The sequence below is a fragment of the Sus scrofa genome, chromosome 7, assembly GCF_054392235.1.
Source record: "Sus scrofa isolate SSC_HxYL_T2T_F1_AM1 chromosome 7, Sscrofa_HxYL_maternal_Yorkshire_Landrace_v2.0, whole genome shotgun sequence".
Lineage (NCBI taxonomy): Eukaryota > Metazoa > Chordata > Mammalia > Artiodactyla > Suidae > Sus > Sus scrofa.
Window position 1 is genome coordinate 64,823,748 of NC_139389.1, and position 22,399 is coordinate 64,846,146.

General features: G+C 38.1%; 1 protein-coding gene and 1 pseudogene across 18 annotated transcripts in view; one reads left to right on the forward strand and one right to left on the reverse strand.

Annotated features, from left to right (window-relative positions):
* NRG4 (neuregulin 4) overlaps positions 1–22,399 on the reverse strand; it is a 141,769-nt gene that overhangs the window by 64,788 nt on the left and 54,582 nt on the right. The window lies entirely within an intron of this gene.
* LOC110261562 (group XIIA secretory phospholipase A2 pseudogene) lies at positions 13,475–13,984 on the forward strand (annotated as a pseudogene).

Consider the following 22,399-nt stretch of genomic DNA (forward strand, 5'->3'; position numbering starts at 1 on the left):
TTTGAATACAGCACTCTGTGCATTACCATGGAAAGAGCTCTAAAATGTACTATGAAGTGAAAAAAGCAAAGCAGAAAACAGTGTTAAAACTGATCAAAAATAAGATTTCAGGTTGGTTTTGGCTTATATATATGTAAAGATATGAAGACAAACAATACATAAAATTAGTTACTTGTAAGAGTTGACTAGAAAATAGACACATCAGGGAAATAGGTGGAAACAGTAATTTTTATGATATATCTTTTATTATTGCTTAAGTGTTGGACCATGTGAACTTATTCTGTAACTACAACTGTAGCTAATTTAGGACACGGTTGCTAAGGAATAATCTTAGCAAGAGATAAGACCATGCCCTAGGCCTTTTGTTCATATATTTGCCAGACAATGGTAGCCAGCTAGAGGCAAAATCAGACTAAGCAAGTGGCCTTCCCAAACGGAACCCGGAAGAGCAGGGCAATTCTTCACTGCCAGACTGCTCTAGACTCCAAACAACCAGGAGGAACCTACATAACAAAACCTACTAACTAGTTTTTATATTTCATTAGTTTTCCTCATATATTTACTTTCCCACAGTTTACATTCCTTGAAAGCCTAAAATCCCTTCTCACCTTGTCACTTCTCTACAAATTCATTTTTCTTTGTTCCGATGCTATATTAGGCCCCAGTTTAAACCAACCCTTTGAGTTACTCATCACCAAATACTCTCATGTGTTTATTCACAGTAACATGTGTTAATAAACTCTTGGTTTTCTCTTGTTAACCTGTCTTCGTTAGTCTAATTTGCAGGGCCCCAACCAATGATCCTAAGATGGGTAGAGGAAAAAGATTTTTCTCCTCCCCTACTAGGAAATATACTTTGCAACAACTACTTCAGCAGTGGCCTTAGAAGAAAATAAGGAAAAAGGAAAGTACCATCCAATTGGGCAGAGTCAGGGGGCCACAAGGCTCAATGTACTAAGTAGCTTTTTACAGAGGAGCTTTCAGAATGACTTAAATAAGGGATTACTTCACCTTAGAGCAGGAGGGATTTCACAACTTTTGTTAAGCATATGATAATTGCTATAGACTATTTTTTCTATTTTCCTGTATTTCCTAACTTTTAGAGTATATTCTATTCCTGTTCCACCATTGTATATTGGGTAGGATAGTGGTGGTGGCTAGTTTATTGGTTGCTGGACCATGAGAAGCCAAATCTGGATCTGCTGGCAAAAGCTATCAACTACTCAGAGATTCTGGACTTCAGAATGGATGGGAGTTTAGTGGAGAGGAAGGGTCTGAAAACACATTTGTATTGTCTGTGGGAGAGAATGCTATGTGTCTCCCCAAATCCATTCTCTGCTCCTACAAAACAATGGAACCCACTGGAAATGGCTGCTCCAGTAAATGTGGTATGCAAATATAACATCACAGAAACCGACATACATGCCACCTCTTGCCAATTATATGCTGTCCAAAGAGTACTCTTAAAACCTACTGCCAACAGAGAGACTTCAGACTCACATTACTCAGGCTCAGAATAATCACCAAGGTGCTGATGTCCATGACATTCAACACTGTTTAGATGCTTCAATAGCCAAAACAGTAAGATGCACATGAATTTTCAGATGCACACTGTGGATGCCACACAGGAAGCATGTCTAAATGGTCATGATAATATAGATTGGTGTCCTAAAATTCTCAAAATATCTCCCTCACCAAGGAGTTTGACAGTTGCAGGTTTCTAGTTACCCTGGATTCAAGGCAGTTCAGAATGTGAACCAAGCCTTTGTTTGTTTGTGGGTTTGGCTTTGTTTTTTGTTTTGTTTTGTTTTGCTTTTGGTAACAATTTGTGAAGACTGAGAAGGTGGCTGGGATAAGTTCTGCATTTCAGCATGGGTCAAACAGAAGGTCAGTCTCAAACAGCTTGACTCTTTCTTACACAACTCCTTCTAATGCTCTTACTTATGTGTAAAACCTTTCGCAGATTTCATGGGTGACAAAGTCTTTTAAGATATAAAAGATCCCAAGTTTCTTGACAGACAAGTGCTTAGGTCCTAGCAGAATGGAGAACTGTTTATGTTCCTGTATGTCACACTGGACATTAACCCTGTGTAAATGGTCTAAAGTGGCTGATGGAAATCATCCAGTAGTATTAGCTCCAATATGAATCAACAAGTCTATGTGCTTTTTTACATCAGGAGATATAAACTCCACAATACAATGTGACTGTTTTTGGTTTACATAGTCATATGTATTTTATCTAAGTTGAGATTTAAGCATTTATTTTTTTATTATTTTTTTTTACTAATTCCAGTGCTTACCATTCCTTTCTGGTTTTTTTTGTTTGTTTGTTTTTGTCTTTTTGCCTTTTCTAGGGCTGCTCCCACGGCATATGGAGGCTTCCAGGCTAGGGGTCTAATCGGAGCTGTAGCCACCGGCCTACACCACAGCTCACGGCAACGCCAGATCCTTAACCCACTGAGCAAGGTCAGGGATCGAACCCGAAACCTCATGGTTCCTAGTCAGATTCATTAACCACTGCGCCACAACAGGAACTCTACCATTCCTTTCTGTTGATTCAAGTTGCCATCTAGTATTATTTCCCCTCAGCCTGGAGACTTCCCTTTTACATTTCTTATAATTGCAGGCTTGCTAACCATGAGTTACCTTAGTTTTCTCTAAAAATGTCTTTATACTGCCTTCAGTCTTTTTTAACAACTTTATTGAGATATCTAATTCACATACCATACAGTTTGCCCATTTAAAGTATACAATTCAATGTTTTTTAGTATATTCACAGGATTGTGCAACCAACTATCACTGTAATCTAATTTTAGAACATTTCCATCCCCTCCTAAAATTACACCACAAACATTAGCAATTAATGCCTACTACCCACCCCATGATTAATCTACTTTCAACCTCTATAAATTTTCCTATTTTGTACATTTAATACAAATGGAATCAGACTATAAGGGTTATTTTGTGAATGGTTTCTTCAACTTAGCATAAGTTGTATTGTGTTGTAGGATTATCTTTGTTGTAGCATGTTTCAGTACTTCATATATTTTTTTTACAAGTTTTTTTTTAAATAAGAAATGGGCAAATTCAGTTTTATTTTGAGTCAAAATGCAGAACAAATGGAAAAATTACAGTATTTAACCTTCACAAGTTTAAGCCTCCACAAATAATGTAACCAAGTTTTATGTTTTTAACAGCCTTTGTACATATACTCTATCTTCCCTTAGTTCCAAATTTTATCATTATTCCAAATTATGCCAATTCCACTGTTATTTAAAAAGAAAGAGCCCTCTAAGTTATTGCCAAAACCTACTACTTAGCTTACCCCTCCACTTCTCAGCAAACTACAGAGAGAAATGGAGTGTAATATGAGCATGTACTTCATTTATCTTTACTGCCACATAATACACCATTGTGTGGATATATATTTTCTTTATCCATTTTTCAGTTAGTGGACATTTGAGGCTCTTCCTACTTTTTGGCTATTATGAGCAATGTTATTATTGCCTTCATATTTAAAGGACATTTTTGCAAGATACACATTTCTGGGCTCAGGTTTTGCATTTTTTTTTTTTTTTCGTTCATCACATTAAATATTTCCTTCTATTTTCTTCTGATCTCTATGGCTTCTAATAAAAAGTCAGCTGCCATTCATATTACTGTTTCCCCATATGTACTGTCATTTTCTCTGACTGCTTTTAAGCTTTTCTTTTTCTCTCTAGCCCTTTGACTATGATGTACCTAAATTGGTGTATGGTGGGAGTTCCAGTCGTGGCTCAGTGGTTAACGAATCTGACTAGGAACCATGAAGTTGTGGGTTCGATCCCTGGCCTTGCTCAGTGGGTTAGGGATCTGGCGTTGCCATGAGCTGTGGTGTAGGTTGCAGATGTGGCTTGGATCCCACATTACTGTGGCTCTGGTGTAGGCCGGCGGCTACAGCTCCGATTGGACCCCTAGCCTGGGAACCTCCATATGCCGCAGGAGCGGCCCAAGAAATGGCAAAAAGACAAAAAAAAAAAAAAAAAAAATTGGTGTATGGTGAGTTTCATTATGCAAATTTATCTTTCACTGAATTTGGAAAACTTGGGGCCATAACTTCTCTATATACACTTTTTCTGCCCCTCTCTCTCTCTTCTTCTTTTGGGTTTCCAATAACAAGTATGTTGACCTTTTAATACTGTTCCACAGATCACTGGGTTTTCCTCTTGTTTTTTAAAAAAAAAGTTTTTTCTTATTTTTAAACAGATAATTTTTACCAATCTATCTTTAAGTTCACTGACTCTTCCATCACTTTCAGCCTGCTGTTAAACCTATCCAGTTAAATTTTTATTTCAAATATTGTGTTTTCTAGTTCTAAAATTTCCATTGTAATTATTTTTTCACATTTCCTATTTTTCTACTGAGTTGTCTATTTCTTCATTCATATTTTCTTTTATGTCCTTCAGCATAAAAGCTTGAGATTTAAAGTTCTTGTCTGTCCCAGGGATGCAAGGATTCTTCAATATCTGCAAATCAATCAGTGTGATAAACCACATTAACAAACTGAAGAATAAAAACCATATGATCCTCTCAATAGATGCACAAAAAGACTTTGACAAAATCCAACACCCATTTCTGATAAAAACCCTTCAGAAAGTGGGCATAGAGGGGAACCTACCTCAACATAATAAAGGCCATATATGACAAACCCACAGCGAACATCATTCTAAATGGTGAAAAGCTGACAGAATTCCCACTGAGATTAGAAACAAGACAAGAATGCCTGCTCTCACCACTACTATTCAACATAGTTTTGGAAGTCCTAGCCATGGCAATCAGAGAAGTGAAAGAAATAAAAGGAATCCAAATTGGAGAGGAAGAAGTAAAACTATCACTGTTTGCAGATGACATGATACTATACCTAGAAAATCCTAAAGACATCACCACAAAACTGTAGGAGTTCATCAACAAATTTGACAAAAATCACAGGATATAAAATTAATACACGGAAACTGACTGCATTTCTATATACTAACAACGAATGATCAGAAAGAAAAATTAGGGAAACAATCCCATTTAACATTGCATCAAAAAGAATAAATTACTTAGGAGTAAACCAACCTAAAGAGACAAAATACCTGTACTCTGAAAACTATAAGACACTAATGAAAGAAATCAAAAATAACACAAACAGATGGAAAGACATACCATGCTCTTGGACTGGAAGACCCAATATTATCAAAATGACTATACTACCCAAGGCAATCTATAGATTCAATGCAATCCCTATCAAAGTACCAAGGACATTTTTCATTCACAGAACTCAAACAAAATATTTTAAAGTTTGGAAGCACAAATGACCCAGAATAGCCAAAGCCATTCTGAGAAAGAAAAATGGAGCTGGAGGAATCTGGTTCACTGATTTCAGACTATACTACAAAGCTACAGTCATCAAAACTGTATGATATTGGCACAAAGACAGAAACAGAGATCAGTGGAACAGGACAGAAAGGCCAGAATTAAACCCACACACCTAGAATCAATGTATATATGACAAAGGAGGCAAGAATATACAATGGAGAAAAGACAGCCTGTTTAACAAGTGGTGCTGCGAAAACTGGATGGCCACATATGAAAGAATGAAATTAGTATACTTCTTGACACACAAAAATAAACTCAAAATGTATTAAAGACCTAAACATAAGACCAGATACCATAAAACTCTTAGAGGAAAACATGGGCCGAACACTCTCTGACATAAACCACAGCAAAATCTTCTCAGATCCACCTCCTAGAGTAATGACAATAAAAGCAAAAAAAAAACAAATGTGACTTCATTAAACTTAAAAGTTTCTGCACAGCAAAGGAAACCCTAAACAAAACAAAAAGACAACCCACAGAATGGGAGAAAATATTTGCAAATAAAGTGACTGACAAGGGATTAATCTCCAAAATTTATAAACACCTTCTATAGCTCAATATCCCAGAAAAACCAAACAATCCATCCAAAAATGGCCAGAAGATCTTAACAGACAATTCTCTAAAGACAAACAGATGGCTAAAAAACACATGAAAAGATGTTCGACATGACTTATTAATAGAGAAATGCAAATCAAAACTACTATGAGGTACCACCTTACACTGGCCAGAATGGCCATCAAACAGTAAGTGCTGGAGAGGGTGTGGAGAAAGGGGAACCCTATTACACTGTTGGTAAGAATGTAAACTGGTGCAACCACTGTGGAAAACAGTATGGAGATTCCTCAGAAAGCTAAAAAGAGAATCACCATTTGATCCAGCAATCTCACCCATGGGCATCTGTCCAGAGAAAACCATGACTCAAAAAGATACACGTATTCCAATGTTCACTGCAGCACTGTATACAATAGCCAAGACATGAAAACAACCTAAATGTCCCATCAACAGAGGAGTGGCTAAAGAAGATGTGGTACATATACACAATTGAATATTACTCAGCCATTAAAAGGAAAGAAATAACACAATTTTTAGCAACATGGATGGACCTAGAAATTATCATGCTAAGTGAAGTCAGTCAGTCAGATGGTAAGACACCAACATCAAATGTTATCAGATTAAATGTGGAATCTTAAAAAAAGGACACAATGAACTTCTTTTCAGAACAGATACTGACTCACAGACTTTGAAAAACTTATGGTTTCTAAATGAGATAGGCTTGGGGGTGAGGGGATGCACTGAGGGTCTGGGATGGAAATGCTATAAAATTTGGGTGTGATGATCTTTGTACAACTATAAATGTAATAAAATTCATTGAGTAAAAAAATAAAATTTTTTTTAATTGTACCATAAATTTAATTTTTTTTTAATTTTCCCACTGTACAGCAAGGGGATCAGGTTATCCTTACATGTATACATTACAATTACAGTTTTTTCCCCACCCTTTCTTCTGTTGCAACATGAGTATCTAGACATAGTTCTCAATGCTATTCAGCAGGATCTCCTTGTAAATCTATTCTAAGTTGTGTAAAAAATAAATTTTTTAGCTAAAAGTAAAATAAAATAAAATTCTTGTCTGCTTATCTAGGTCATCTTAAGGTGAGATTCCACTGATTTTCTCTATGCTTCAGTATGGATAACATCTTTCTAACTTCATGTTTAGTCATTTTTAATTTTACCCTAGACCTCATAAGTGATAAGGTGTAGAGACTCTAGATTCTGTTATGTCCCTCTCTAGGGTATGGTTGACCCTTGAACAACATGGGGGTTAGGGGCACTGACCCGCTGCCCAGTTGAAAATTCACATATAACTTCAGATTCCTACATCACTGGATTCAACTGGTTAGTACTATAGTATGTATTTACTGAAAAAACTCACATGCAAGTAGACCCATGTACTTCAAACCCATGCTGTTCAGGAGTCAATTGTACTGATTCGTTGTTGCTGTTGTTTTACTGGTAGGACAACCTGCCTTAGCTGAAACTCTAAATTCTGTCTCCTCTACTGTGGCAGCAGCCAAAATTTCCATTCATTTTTTTTTATAGCCTTATCAGGCCTATCTGGAATCTTCACTACACACACACAAGTTCAGGACCAACCAGAGATTTGGGCAGATAACATAGAGAACTTGAGTTCCACTCTGTGTCTCTCATAAAGGTGTCCCTCATCAATTTCCAGATATTGTGATTTCCTATAGGTTTCTATCCAGATTTATTCTCTTTATGTGACACTTATTAGGGCCTATCTTCAGGCAAATGCCCTTAAAAAATGGGAAACTCAGCCAATGACACTTTCTTCTTCTAAGCGTCAATTCTTTTTTCTGTTTCCACTAACTTTTAGTCACTCTCCGGTGCCTTCATATAGTGTTATTTACATTTGCACAGAGCTTATAAATTATATCTGTAAAGGAGAGTAGGTAATTCTGATATGAGCTACTCCGGTTTTACATAAAGGAAATAGTTTTAAATAGAATTTATACTAATGATGATCAAACAAGAAAGGATCTTAGGAATTTGAAAGCTGAATTCAGCTTTATCTAAGACTGAAGTAGAAGAATGGTACTAGCTACAAGAGTCATATTCCTGATAGTCACAGACTAGAAAGACACTTAAAGAAATATAAGCAATACAAGAATATGTAATACTTACAACACACCTCAACTATATTTAGATAGTGTTAAGTACAAGGGTCAAAATTGAGATGCTCTATGCTACTTATAATAAAAGGAAATAAGGTAATTTAACAAAAACTGAATTATAAAATCAATGAATCAGCTGAACAAAGCCAAGTTCCTTTAAAAAATGGGAAATGGCTGAATATATATTAACATATCTAAAGAAAAAGCCTGTCAATTTTGGTCAGCGAGAGAAACCAAGGGAAAAAAGGCACAGAGGCAAACCTCAGCAGTACCCATCTAAGCACTAATAGAGAAGTTATAACCAGCAGACTTCAAGTATTATAGTCTCAGACAAGATTATTCCTCTTGTGAAAATACATCAGGCTAATGATAAATGCAAATTATATAATTTTTTCTTGTTTACCTAATATTCACTAAACAATGTTCTAATTATAAACCTGACATCCCATGTGTGACAGTCTACACAGAGAGGATACTCACATTAACTCAAGTCTGTGTCAACCACTTCTCATAAATTAATAAATTGGAATGGTTATTTTACTATATTAATTTATTTGCTGCACCCATGCATATGGAAGTTCCTGGGTCAGGGATCGAATCCGAGCCACAACAGCAATAACACCAGATCCTTAACCCTCTGTGCTACAGCAGAAACTCCTCACAATGGTTATTTTAGACATTAGTCTCTGTAAGCCTAGTCAATATATTGTGCTCATGAAAGATCAGACCGTGCTCAAAATGTGCTTAATTTGGCTTTTAATTATGGAAGCAGAGACGAGATCTTCAGGCTAGATAATACCATGATCACACAGTACTTTGTGGGCTATTTATTTCCTAGATGTAAAATAAATACTTCATTGAGTAGTTCAAATCATTTTCTTTTTAATTACAAGAGTTTGAGATTTAAATTGTCATATTATTAAAGACTTAGCTTTGCTTTTTATCAGATCAGATGTACTTGACTACATAAGACACAGTGGAACAAAGAGATACTACTGACAAAAGAGAACACTGCTGAAAGGTCAGGGAATCAGATACAGTCCCTGACATAAAATGCTCCTCAGACGTAACAGAAAAGAAACTCGTTCACAAAACTGGAGTGCCAAATTCTTGTTTATAATAATTTATATTTACAATGACTAGTGAATCACTTAGACTATTCACCTACATAATGATAGTACGAGATCTCAATATTATATTTTTTCCTACCTCTGCTGGTACTGCCTTGGTAGAAATCAGATAGAATGGTTGTATCAGAATGTGAAGATGAACAGGTCTGAAATCAAACCTCATATATACCCAGTGAGATGTGTTATAAGACTTGCATCATAAAGGTCTATAAATATCAGAATTACACATTTCTTCCTGATGGCCAGAATTAGCTCTACATTTTGAATTTCCATTTAACACATATTGGTTGGGATGCTTTGTAAAAAGGATGAGGCAGGTGTAAAATAGAGGAAATAATTTTAATGATATTTTTAAGACTTTTTTTGACAGCTTTTCCCCTATTTGAATTCTTTCCCATTCTAATACTCTACTAGACTAAGAAAAGTTTGTGAGATCTTTGGAAGTGCTGATTTGTTATAAACTTAATGAGAGAAGGAAATATGCAAACTAAAAAATGGCAAAAAAAAAGATTCAATAACATCTCTGTAGAAAATTACAATTAACTTTTTTTTTCAAATCTACTCTATTGTAAAGATCTTCACAGAATTTCTTTTATATCTTATATTAGCCTTGTTTGCTTGGAATTAAATATCCCTATTTTTTAGTGATAATATTCCCAAATTCTTTTCCATTCTGGTTTTCCTCCTCAACATTTTACTCAAAAAACATTTTCTTTTAGTATTTATTATGTTCCAGGACCTACATTGGATGGTGGCAATTCAAAGACAAGCATAAGATTCATCTCTTCCAAGGAGCTTATATTCAATATACATAAATCATGAAGTGAAGAGTTATAAAGATGTCTGAAATACAGAGTACAATAAGAGCATATGATAGTAAAATTAATACTAGCACCTATTTAAGCCATTTAAGATCTCCTCTCAGCTTCCAGGCTTAAGAACCAAATTAAGCACATTGTGGTGAGGGTCTCTTCTCTCATGAGCACAAACATATTGACTAGGCTCACAGAGACTAATGTCTAAAATAACCATTCCCATTTATTTATTTGGCCATGCCCACAGCCTGTGGAAGATCCTGGGTCAGGGACCAATCCCATGCCAGAGCAGTGACCCGAGTCACAGCTGGGACAATGCTGGATCCTTAACCCACTGATCCACCAGGGAACTCCTCAAATTTATTAATTTATGAGAAGTGGTTGACACAGACTTGAGTTAATGTGAATTAAACTCTCGAACATTGGTGGCCTAATACATGAGAAATGCTTTACTGCTTACTTACATTTATAGTCTAATGAACAGTGATAGGCAGCCCTTCTCCATCTCTTAAGTCTGCTTCCTGGAAAATATGGCCTCCAAGGTCACTGAGGCAGGAAAAAGACAGGCTAAAGATAGCTGTTTGAGGCCAGGTTTGAGGCCAAGTGATCTGAATCCCTTCCCACATCACACTGTCCCAGAACTCAATCACATGAACCTAAACTAACAACAAGTGAGGCCATAGACATTTATTAAACACTAAAAGACTCTGCCACAGTGGTAAAATAGAGAATAGTTTATTCTAAGAAAAGCTTCACAGAAAACATAATGCTTGTATTGGGTATCAGATCACTACCAGTTTCAACTCTACAGGATGGGAAGGCCAAGAGCATCAGCTGAAAAATTATTATGAGCAGTAAGAGAATTCAGAAAAGTAGTGGGGCACTCATTCATTCAATAGATAATTATTACTCTATGCCTATACTAGATTCATGGGAAACATCATAGAACAAAATAATTCTTTTGATTTTTAAATTAAAAAAAAACCTGTAGAGTTTATCATCTAGATTAGGGTGAGAGAAAGTAAATAATAAATATAATAAATAAAGTAAATTAGAAATTATATGTTAGCAGATAAAAGATTTGGAGAAAGAAAGAATAGAAATGGGAGAAGAATAGGTTTCATTTTTTAAAAAGTTGTCTGGGAGGTTTCATTCAGAAATTTATAGTGAAGACATGAAGGATGTAAAGGAGTTAGCCATAAGGATATCCTGTGGAAGAGCAATCAGTATGAAGGAAAAACCAGGACAATATCTTATGGTCAAGAACCTTCTTGGCACTGGGAGCAGTAAGGATGCCAGTGTGGCTGAAGTAGACTGAACAACAGGAGAGAAGTAGGATATAAGGTCAGAGAAATAATGTGGCCATATCATTAAGGTTTTATAGGACTCTGGCCTTTTTCTGAGTGAGAAGGAGAGTCAATGAAGAGTTTTAAACATAGGAGTTACATGACACTTATTAAGTATAAAAATTGATTTACATTTGTAGCAAAAAAACATATCCATAGGAAAAAAAGATGCCTGATTTTATGCATAATTAGGAAAACATAAATGAAAAGAACTGAGATATTATAAAATTCATCTATCAGATTGGCAAAAATCCTGAAGTTTGACAACTCTGTTGCATGGGAAATAGGTACTCAAATACATCACAGGTAGGAGTTCAAAACAGCATTATAATCCTTATAGAGAACAATTTGGCAACACCTATTAAAACCACATATGTATGTATCTTTAACTTAGAAATCTCACTGCCCAGGAATTTATTTAAGATAAATAATTTCACACATACAGATTTACATGTGAGGGTTATTTGCTTTAGCACTGTGCTTATAATAACATCCACTGATGAGTTCAAAGAGAAAAATCAAACCCAAAAGGAAATGGAAGGAAAGAAATAACAGAAATCAATTAGCTAAACTACTTGTCCTTACATTTTTTATAACATCTTTGTGCAGAAGGACTGTGTTTCTCCAGTTTCACAGATGAGTTGATTGTGACTCAAAGACGTGAGGCAACTAGTCCACCACCACACAGCGTGTCTGGGCAAAGCCTGCCTTACAACTATGTTGAAGTCCAAACCTTGAATTTTTAAGCAAAACTCCATACTGTCTAACATGAAAATACCTAACAAGAGCAATAAAATGATTCACACTCTGACTGATTTATTCCAGGCCCAGAAAGCTACCCTAAAACTAAGAAAAATACTGAAAAGAAAAATCCATATGTACAGATTTGTTTATTCATTCCACAAATATTTATTGATTGCTCATTGTGTCAGGAAACACCCTTAAGCAACTTATAAGAAATAAATGCAAACATTTAACCTGACAGAGGTGACGGGCTGGCACCCTGTCCCCTGCACTTCTCCCAAGGCCCTGCCGAAGCCAGTAGTCAGGTGCAGCTCCCCAAGGGGATACCCCTTGAGTGCCAGGCTCTGGTGGCCAGAGAGGAATGCATTTCTGAGCCTCACAGGTCTGAAACCACAGCAAGACAGTTGGAAAGACAACGAAGAACCAGGGCAAAGTTAAACAATAAGGTTTATCTCCCATACAAGGCCATACCATCAAGACTTGGAGAGATAGCCATCTTGCCTAATACACAGAAACAAACAAGCAAAGAGTCAAGAAAAATGAGGAAACAAAGGAATATGACACAAACGAAAAAACAGGCTAACTCCAGGAAAACAAAACTTAAACAACAAAGTGAAATAGAGGTAAGTCATTTACCTGATTAACAGTCAAAAGTAACAGCCAAAAAGATGCTAACCGAATAGGGGGACGAATGTCCTCAAATAGGGGGACAAATAGAGAACTTCAACAAGGAAATAGAAAATAGGAGTTCCCATCATGGCTCAGCAATTAAGGAATCCAGGAGGACATGGGTTTGATCCCTGGCCTCACTCAGTGGATTAAGGATCTGGCGTTGTCATGAGCTGTGGTGTAGGTCGCAGATGCAGCTCAGATCCCGCATTGCTGTGGCTGGGGTGTAGGCTGGCAGCTATAGCTCCTGTTGGACCCCTAGCCTGGGAACCTCCATATGCCAACCCTGAAAAGACAAAGAAAGACCAAAAAAAGAAGAAAAAAGAAAAGAAAGGAAAAATAAATAGAAAGTACCAAACAGAAGTCATGGAGCTGAAGAATACAATGACTGAACTAAAAAATACACCAGAGGGGTTCAATAGCTGACTAGATAAAGGAGAAAGAATCACTGATTTGGAATACAGGGCAGTGGAACTCACCAAAACAGAGCAGCAAAGAGAGAAAAGATTTTAAAAAGTGAAGACAGCTCATAGGACTAATGAAGCAACATTAAGCAGAATAACATTCAACGGGCTATGCCCAGCCCCACGCAGCTGCCTAGGGCTTCCTGAGGGCTCTGTGGGTGTGTGGCCGGTCAGGTGGCGGCTTCCAGGACCATCCGGCCCGGCACTGTGCTGATGGCCCTGCTCCCGCGGCCCATGCTCACCCTCTTCCTCCTGCTCCTGACTGCCTCTTTCCAACGCCAAGAGCAGGCCCGGCCCACCGACTGGAGGGGCCACCCTGAAGGCCATCCGGAAAAGCATTCACAAGATAGACACATACCTCAAGGCCGCCTTGGACGGCGAGGATGGGCTCTGCCAGTATAAGTGCAATAACAGATTTCCCAACTCTTTGGTGTTCATCTTAATATCAGCATCCCTTCCCTGACAAAGTGCTGCAATCAGCATGAGAGGTGCCATAAGACCCAAGGCAAAAGCAAAAACGACTGTGATGAGGAGTTCCAGTATTGCCTGTCCAAGATCTGCCAAGATGTGCAGAAAACACTAGGACTAGCTCAATATATTCAGGCATGTGAAACCACAGTGGAGCTCTTCTTTGACAGTATTATACATTTAGGCTGTAAACCACACCTGGACAGCCAACGAGCTGCATGCAGATGTCACTACAAAGAAAAAAGAAGATGCTGACTGGTGATAACAATAGCTGAGGACAGAACTAACCTTTGACAAAATACTGATGCTTTTACAGTATAATGCTGCCTTATTTTTGTGAAAGGATTATTTTAAGACCTTATTTTTTTTTTTTTGTCTTTTTGTTTTTGTTGTTGTTGTTGTTGCTATTTCTTGGGCCGCTCCCGCGGCATATAGAGGTTCCCAGGCTAGGGGTCGAATCGGAGCGGTAGCCACCGGCCTACGCCAGAGCCACAGCAACGCAGGATCCGAGCCGCGTCTGCAACCTACACCACAGCTCACGGCAACGCCGGATCGTTAACCCACTGAGCAAGGGCAGGGATCGAACCCGCAACCTCATGGTTCCTAGTCGGATTCGTTAACCACTGCGCCACGACGGGAACTCCTAAGACCTTATTTTGACATTAAAACTTTAAACTAAAGAAATAAATGGAGATTATCTTCCTGGACATTGCTGCCGTAGTGTGCCAAATTGTCTTGACCAATCTCAGAAAGAGATGCATGTTAAGTGGAGAAGTTTCTAAAAGAAAGAGTTTGTAACTCAACTTTCACAACTGTATTTACCAAAGTAAGGTCAACTGTAAAATTCATTATAAGGTATGTTCAACATTGTCTTATTTGGAAATAAGGAGAAATCTTCACTTAGAAGTATGTTTATTTACTGTAAAATTTAAAATACACATTTATGCCTGGAAAAAAAAAGAATAACATTCACATTATAGGGATACCAAAAGGAGAAAAGAGAGAGGAAGGGGCAGAAGGTTTATTCAAAGCAACAATGGCTGAAATGTCCCTAACCTAAGGAAGGACACAGACAACCAGATTCATGTATACGAATGTCCGATCATTATGTTGTACACCTGAAACTAAGGGAATGTTGTATGTCAATTATACTTCATTAAAATGACATTAAAATGGGAGTTCCCATCGTGGCACAGCAGAAATGAATCTGACTAGGAACCATGAGGGTTCAGGATCAATCCTTGGTCTCCTCGCTCAGTGGGTTAAAGGATCTGGCATTGCCACGAGCTATGGTGTAGGCTCAGATCCTACGATGCTGTGGCTGTGGCGTAAGCCAGCCACTGTAGCTCCAATTAGACCCCTAGCCTGGGAACTTCCACATGCCGCAGACATAGCCCTAGAAAGAAAAAAAATAAGACATTAAAATGATCACTGTCAAGAAGATGATGCAATGTAAAAAAGCATTTATGAGATAATGTTAAACAGAAAAAGTTGACTACACTGTTTGATTTCTTCTATGTAAAAACAACTGGTCATGAGACTCAGTCCAAAGGCTGAACTGACTTGAAGTTATGTGATGAGAGATGGGGATGGGATCTGAGGTAAATTTCTAAATAAAAAGTTTCGATGAAGGAGTTCCCACTGTGGAGCAGTGGGTTAGGAATCTGACTGCAGCAGCTTAGATGGTGGAGGCATGGGTTTGATCCCTGGCTTGGTCCAGTGGGTTAAGGATCCACTGTTGCCACAGCTGTGGCACAGGTCACAGTGCAGCTTGGATTCAGCCCCTGGCCCTGGAACAGCCATATGCCACAGGTGCATCCAATTAAAAAAATTTTTTTTTCAATGGAAAAAGAATGAGATAGAAAACAAAAATGCAATGTAGAAAAATCAATAAAGCTTAAAGTTGTTTTTGAAAAAATTAATAAATAAACCCTTAGGAAAAAACATAAAATGTCCATATCAGAAATTAAAGGTGAACATCACTAGGCTCTTCAGATATTTAAAAAGTAATGAGACTAACATAAACAACATTATTCCAATACATTTGACATCTTATGAAATGGAAAAACTCCTTAAATACAGCTTATCAAAACTAGCACTTGAATAAAGAGAAAGCTGAATTTCCTATTTCTGTTAAAGGTACCAAGTACACAATTTATAACTCTCACAAATAAAATGCTATTGTCAGATGGTCTCACTTATAAATTTTTCTAAGCATCTAACAAACAATACTAATTTTGTCAGGCGAACAGAAGAAAAGGAACATTGCCAAATTCAATTTATAAGACTGATATAAACTTGAAACAAAAATCCAGAAAGGGTATAAGAAAAAAAGAAACCTGCAGGCCAATATTCTCTTGAATACACATGCGCAACCCCTAAACAAAATACTTGAAAGTCAAGTTTAATAATATATAAGAAGAATAACATAAATCAATGGGGTTTATTTCAGGAATGCAAGATTGGTTAAACATTCAAAAACCAATGTAGAGATTTCTGTTTCAGCCATTATGGAGTAATAGGTACTTAATTTATCCTTTTACTTAAGCAACTAAAAAAAAATAAATAAAGACAAGAAATATAAAACAATGTCACACGTATTGGACAAAAGGCAGCACAGGATTCCTGAGAGGAGGGTAATAAATGAGGTCAACTCTATGATTACCACCATTTATTTATTTATTGGCTGGAGAAAACTTCCAGGCAATAGCACAGGGAGAGACATTCAGGTGGAAATGGGTCTTCCTGATTTGGGGACAGAGTTTAGAATATGAGGAGGCCAAGGCAGCTAAAATCCACACAGCAGATCACCAGACAGAGAACTGCCCAGAGAGAGAAAACTCCACAGATCTGCAGAACTCTGCTTAAGTCTTCAACTGAATACAATATAGGCAACATACACGTGTCAGGAAAACAATCAAGGTTGAAGGAAAAAAGCAGGTGGAAAAATTCATGAAATTCACACAAGGCTGGAACAGTTCATACTCCCAATAGCCAAAGTTAGAGAAACCTTGTAATACACGAGTATCAGGTAGTGTACTCAGAATGGCATTGGCTCAGCAGTGGGGGTAAATTATATCTAGGTTAAAAATTTCTCTAGTCTCACTAAGTTCAAAAACAAACCTAGGGGTTCCCGTCGTGGCTCAGTGGTTAATGAACCTGACTAGGATCCATGAGGACACAAGTTCGATCCCTGGCCTCACTCAGTGGTTAAGGATCTGGCATTGCCATAGCTGTGGTGTAGGTTACAATGCTGCTCGGATCTTTCTTTGCTGCAGCTGTGTCATAGGCCAGCAGCTACAGCTTTGATTTGACCCCTAGCCTGGGAACCTCCATATGCCATGAGTGTGGACCTAAAAAGACAAAAGACAAAACAAACAAACAAAATCTAAAGGATCATATTGTCTTTGAATAAATTAACAACATCCTAGGAAAAACCTAAAAATTATTTAAATAAATACAAACAATGCAACAAACCCAGAAGTGACACAGAATAGAATTAGTGAACAAAGAGCTATTATAAATATATCCCACTCTAGGAGTTCCTGTCATGGAGCAGTGGAAACGAATCTGACTAGGAACCATTTGCTGGTTCAATTCCTGGCCTTGCTCAGTGGGTTAAGGATCTGGCGTTGTGGAGTTCCCGTCGTGGCGCAGTGGTTAACGAATCCGACTAGGAACCATGAGGTTGCGGGTTCGGTCCCTGCCCTTGCTCAGTGGGTTAACGATCCGGCGTTGCCGTGAGCTGTGGTGTAGGTTGCAGACACGGCTCCGATCCCACGTTGCTGTGGCTCTGGCGTAGGCCGGTGGCTACAGCTCCGATTCAACCCCTAGCCTGGGAACCTCCATATGCTGCGGGAGCGGCCCAAGAAATAGCAACAAAAAAGACAAAAAAAAAAAGGATCTGGCGTTGCCATGAGCTGTGGTGTAGGTTGCAGACCCAGCTCGGATCCCATGTTGCTGTGGTGTAGGCTGGCAGCTATAGCTCCGATTGGACCCCTAGCCTGGGAACCTCCATATGCTGCAGATACAGCCCTAGAAAAGGTAAAAAGATGGAAAAAAAAAAAAAAAACCAAAGTAAGTTTAGAGCAAAGAATATAATTATGGATAAAGAGAGTCATTTCATAAGGATCAAGGGGCCAATTCATCAAGAGAACATAACAATCCTAAACTGTTTTTGCACCTAATAGCAAAACTTTAAAATGCATGAAACATAAACTAATAGGAAAAATAAAAAATAGAAAAATCCATAACTATAATTGTAAATTTCAACAAAACAGATTATCAGTTAAAAACATAGAAGACCTGAACCACACTATCAATTAGATCTGACATTTATCAAACACTCCACTCATTAAAATCATACTACCTGTACTTTTCAAGTATACATGGAACATGGTAAGTGATAGGTATGCTAGTCATATTATGAGCCTAAAACAAGTCGCAATAAATTTAAAGGACTTCAAATCATACAAGGTTTATAATGTCGAGTAGCATTAAATTAAAAATCAATAATACCAAGTATCTAGAAATCCCCAAATCTTTGGAAACTAAACAACACACTCTGAATAACCTATGAATCAAAGAAGTTGCAAGGGAAATCAGAAACTAAATGAACTAAATAAAATTGAAAACCCAACATATGGAAAATGGTGGCAACAAAAACAGTGGTTTCAGAAGAAATTATAGCATTAGATGTTTATCGAAGAAAGAAGAAAGGTCACCAGCACTAACCTAAGGCACCTTGGCAAGCTTCTTCCCCCTCCAGTAAGACACTGCCTTACCTTCTTCAATAAGGTCTGAATCTCAAGGTGGGTGGTGGGGAGGTGTTCACTAAGTTTGTTTCTTCCTTAGGTATAGCACACCCTCTCAGGCTAAAGGTCTGTCATTGCTATATTCTTTAGGTTTCACTATACCTTTATTACTAGGTAATCCTTTTCTGCATATTTAATGATTCTTTATATATCTGATATTCAAATTACTGGTCAAATTATTATTTTGGTTTCTGTCTCTGACTGGACCTAACTAAAATAGAATTGGTACTGGCAGGAGAGAGAACTTCAAGGGTAAGATTCTGGGATCAATTTGGCCATGGCCCTTGGGTTTAAGTGCAGGAATAAATTCCTTGACAACAGGAAATGGGAGGCTATTAATCCACAGCATGCAACAGCATCACAATTAGTTGTGATGAAGTATCAATGTAACTGAGCAGGACCCTGCAAGGCCTTCCCAGGGTGGACCCCAACTCACGGCCTCCATCTGCCTCTTTATCTATAGAAAAACTTTAGTCAAAGAACAAATTTCATCAGGAAAGTGAAAAAAATACAGAGAAAAAAACCAGTAATAACAATTAAGTCATTCACCAAACTCAAGGACCTTCAGTTCTTCAAAGACTATAGGTAATATTCTGAGCCATGTCCTTGAAGCTGTTTTGCAGGTGCTCAAGCCCCCACTGGGTGGAAGAAGGCAATTGTGTGCTGCCCACAAGTATGTAGATCTCAGACTGGGGGGAACCAGAAGGTTGATAATGCTGACTCCAATGATCTCACCACCCACCAATCCGAAAAATGTTCATGAGCTGATCACAGCCTGCTCCTCAAACACTCTACAACTCCTCACTACCTCCTCTTAGGGGCACAGACCTTGAGGCACTAGCCTGCTGTGTTCCCCTCTTTTCCTGGCAATTAATGTTTCTTTTTCTGTTTCTTCCAACTCTGTCTCTGTGTTTCTATTTGGCCATCGGTGTACAGAGGCAGCTGATACCTTGGCAATACCAACTATAGTAAGTAACTTAAGACCTCCTGGCTACTATGGCAGTGATGATGACCATAAGCAGTAGCTATAAGACAGATTGTCTTAAATGCACTGAAGGACTTATAGAAAGAAAATGATTACGTTCAAATCCTGGTCTGGGAACTGAAAAGCTCCCATTGTAGCCCTAAGATAATCCTCCGTTTCTTACAGCCACAGAGCTGATTTTGCTGAAAATGCAAAATTTACGTTGTTCAGGCTACTGAATTACAACATTAGTTGGCTTCATAGTCTTGCTAAGCTTCTCATGTGAATATTAGGGCACTGACTGTTAAAGAATGGGCCCCTGAAACTTGAAATGAGGACATGTGGTAGGTGAGAAGAAACTGGTAATCTGAAATACCCTAGTCCCTTAACAGTGGAAGTAGCTGGCCTTCCTGTGTCTGAGGAAGGTAGCTTTCCTTTGTTAAGGAACTTTATGATAACCTCACTTGGGGCAAATACCTGGCAAGAAGACATTCATTCTCCTCTAGACTCATCAAAATCAACCCTTATTTCTACTAGACCATTAATTAGGGTCAAACATCAGCATACTCCAGAAAATAATGTACACCCTGTGACCCAAGAGGGGAAAGCTTACACATCAAGAGAAATGTGTGTGTGTGTGTGTGTGTGTGTGTGTGTGTGTGTGTGTGTGTGTGTGTGTGTGTGTATCCTTAGGAATATATGCAGGAATAATTCTAAGAGTATAGACTAAAGCACGTTAAGTTTATTGATATGGGTGCACTTAATAGAGATTATGGATTTAATGTGTTACAGTTGCTTCCCATTGTATAAGCTAACAGTTTGATCAGTTAACTGAAACTTGGACTCAGTGGCCTACATTTAATGAAAATAAAATTCTGATGCTCCCACGGTTTCCTATAAATGAGGGAACATGAAGGCTTAGGGTTAGGAATGCTGGAGTGGATTTGTTGTGTGTGATCCGCATGACCACTTTACCACTGTATCTCCGAAGAAAATATAGAAGACACTCCTGTCATTAAGGCATTGGTAAATACATTAGTAAGAACAGCACCTGTACCTTTGAAAAGCTCTATGGTTGCTCTCCTGTGTAGGCCACATAGACTACAGGTGATGCCACCAAAAGACATCAGATGACAACAGAGTCCTTAAAGTTCCTTATAACTAGCTAAGAGCAAATGTTCAGGCCTAGTTTATAAATGTGTCTGTAAAATATCCTGGTGCTAAAAGTGGACAACTACAGCATTACACCCATATTCAGGGGTGACTAATGGCCAGTGATAAAGGAAAATCCTCTCAGGGAACAGAACTTCAAGTAGGACACTGCCTGTCCATTTTGTCTAAAAAGATGGCAAGAAGTATGGATCCATGTGCAGTTGCTCTAAAGATCTATAAAGACCTATGGGCAGTTGTTAAAAATTTGGCTGGATGGTCAGGGAGGGCAAAAACATGACTAGAAGATAGGTGACAAGAAAAATCTGGGGAAGAAGTAGGCAGGTGGATGTTTCAGAATGTGCACAGACCGCGTGAAGACATATGGTTCCTATATGACTGCATACCAAATGGCCTTCTATCCAGAGGGGGCTCTTAATAATAAGGTGATGTGCTTTCAATCAAAATGACATGATCTGTCAGTCACCCTCTTTCCTAAGCTGCCCTAGTGCTTGCTGAAAGGGTCTAGTAACAACGCGGCCCATTCTCTATCTTTAGTCACTTTTGGAAAATAAACTAAAAATGTATCTATACAAAATATGAAAGCACAGTGACAACCTAAGAGTTATGGACTAAATGTCTGTCACCCTCCCCCCCTACACACACACACAATTCATATGTTGAAACCATAACCCCAATATGATAGGATTAGGAGGTGGGGGCTTTAGGAGGTGATTAAGTCATAAGGATGGAATTGTCATGAATGGGATTAGTGCCGTTATAAGAGACTGCAGAGAGCTCTCTCTTCCTGCCATGTGTAGTATCATCTGTATTTTTCTGTGTTTTTCACAACCATTTATTTTTAATTTTTTATACATATACATTTTTTATGGCCCATGGCATATGGAAGTGCCTGGGCTAGGGGTTGAATGGGAGCTGCTGCTGCCAGCCTATACCATAGTCACAGCAATGCTGGATCCGAGCTGTATCTGTGACCTATGCTGTGGCGAAGCCCAGGATCAAACCTGCAACCTCACAGACACTATGTCAAGTTCTCAACCCACTGAGGCATGACTGAAACTCCTTTACAACCCTTTAAAAAGCAAAAAATACTCTTAGCTCAGGGGTCATACAAAAACAGCCTGGTCTGTGTCTGTAATTTGCTTACATCTAGAAGAAGGTCCTCTTCATTCTGCCATATGTTGTCTCTGTGGTCTGACAACTGGCTCCTTACCAGCTCTTCCTAAAAATAAATCTGCCAGTCAAAAGTCCTACCCAGGTACCTCTGCAAACAAGGAAGCAGGAGCTCATTAGAACCCAAACAGGGCTGGTACCTAATCCCAGACTTTTGGCCTTTAGAACTATGAGAAATAAACTTCTGTTATTTATAGTATTTTGATACAGTAGCCTGAACTAAGACACTAGGTTTATTCCCATTTCAATGTTTCTCCAAATTTCAGTACTGAATTCCTTCTTTCAACTTACTCAGGGCAGTATAACAGATATTTAGGATACAGACAAATATTAAGTATACAGCTTGATAGGACACATACTCTGACTATAACGCAATTAAATTAGATATAAATATTAAAGTATAATTTAAAAAACCACAGGTTAAGGAAGAGATCATAATGTAAAAAAATTTAAACTTAGTACTGAACAACAGGATGTAAAATTTGTAGGATGGAGTTAAGATGTATTCGGAAATTTTTAACATTAAGTACGTCTGTTAAAAAAGAAGGC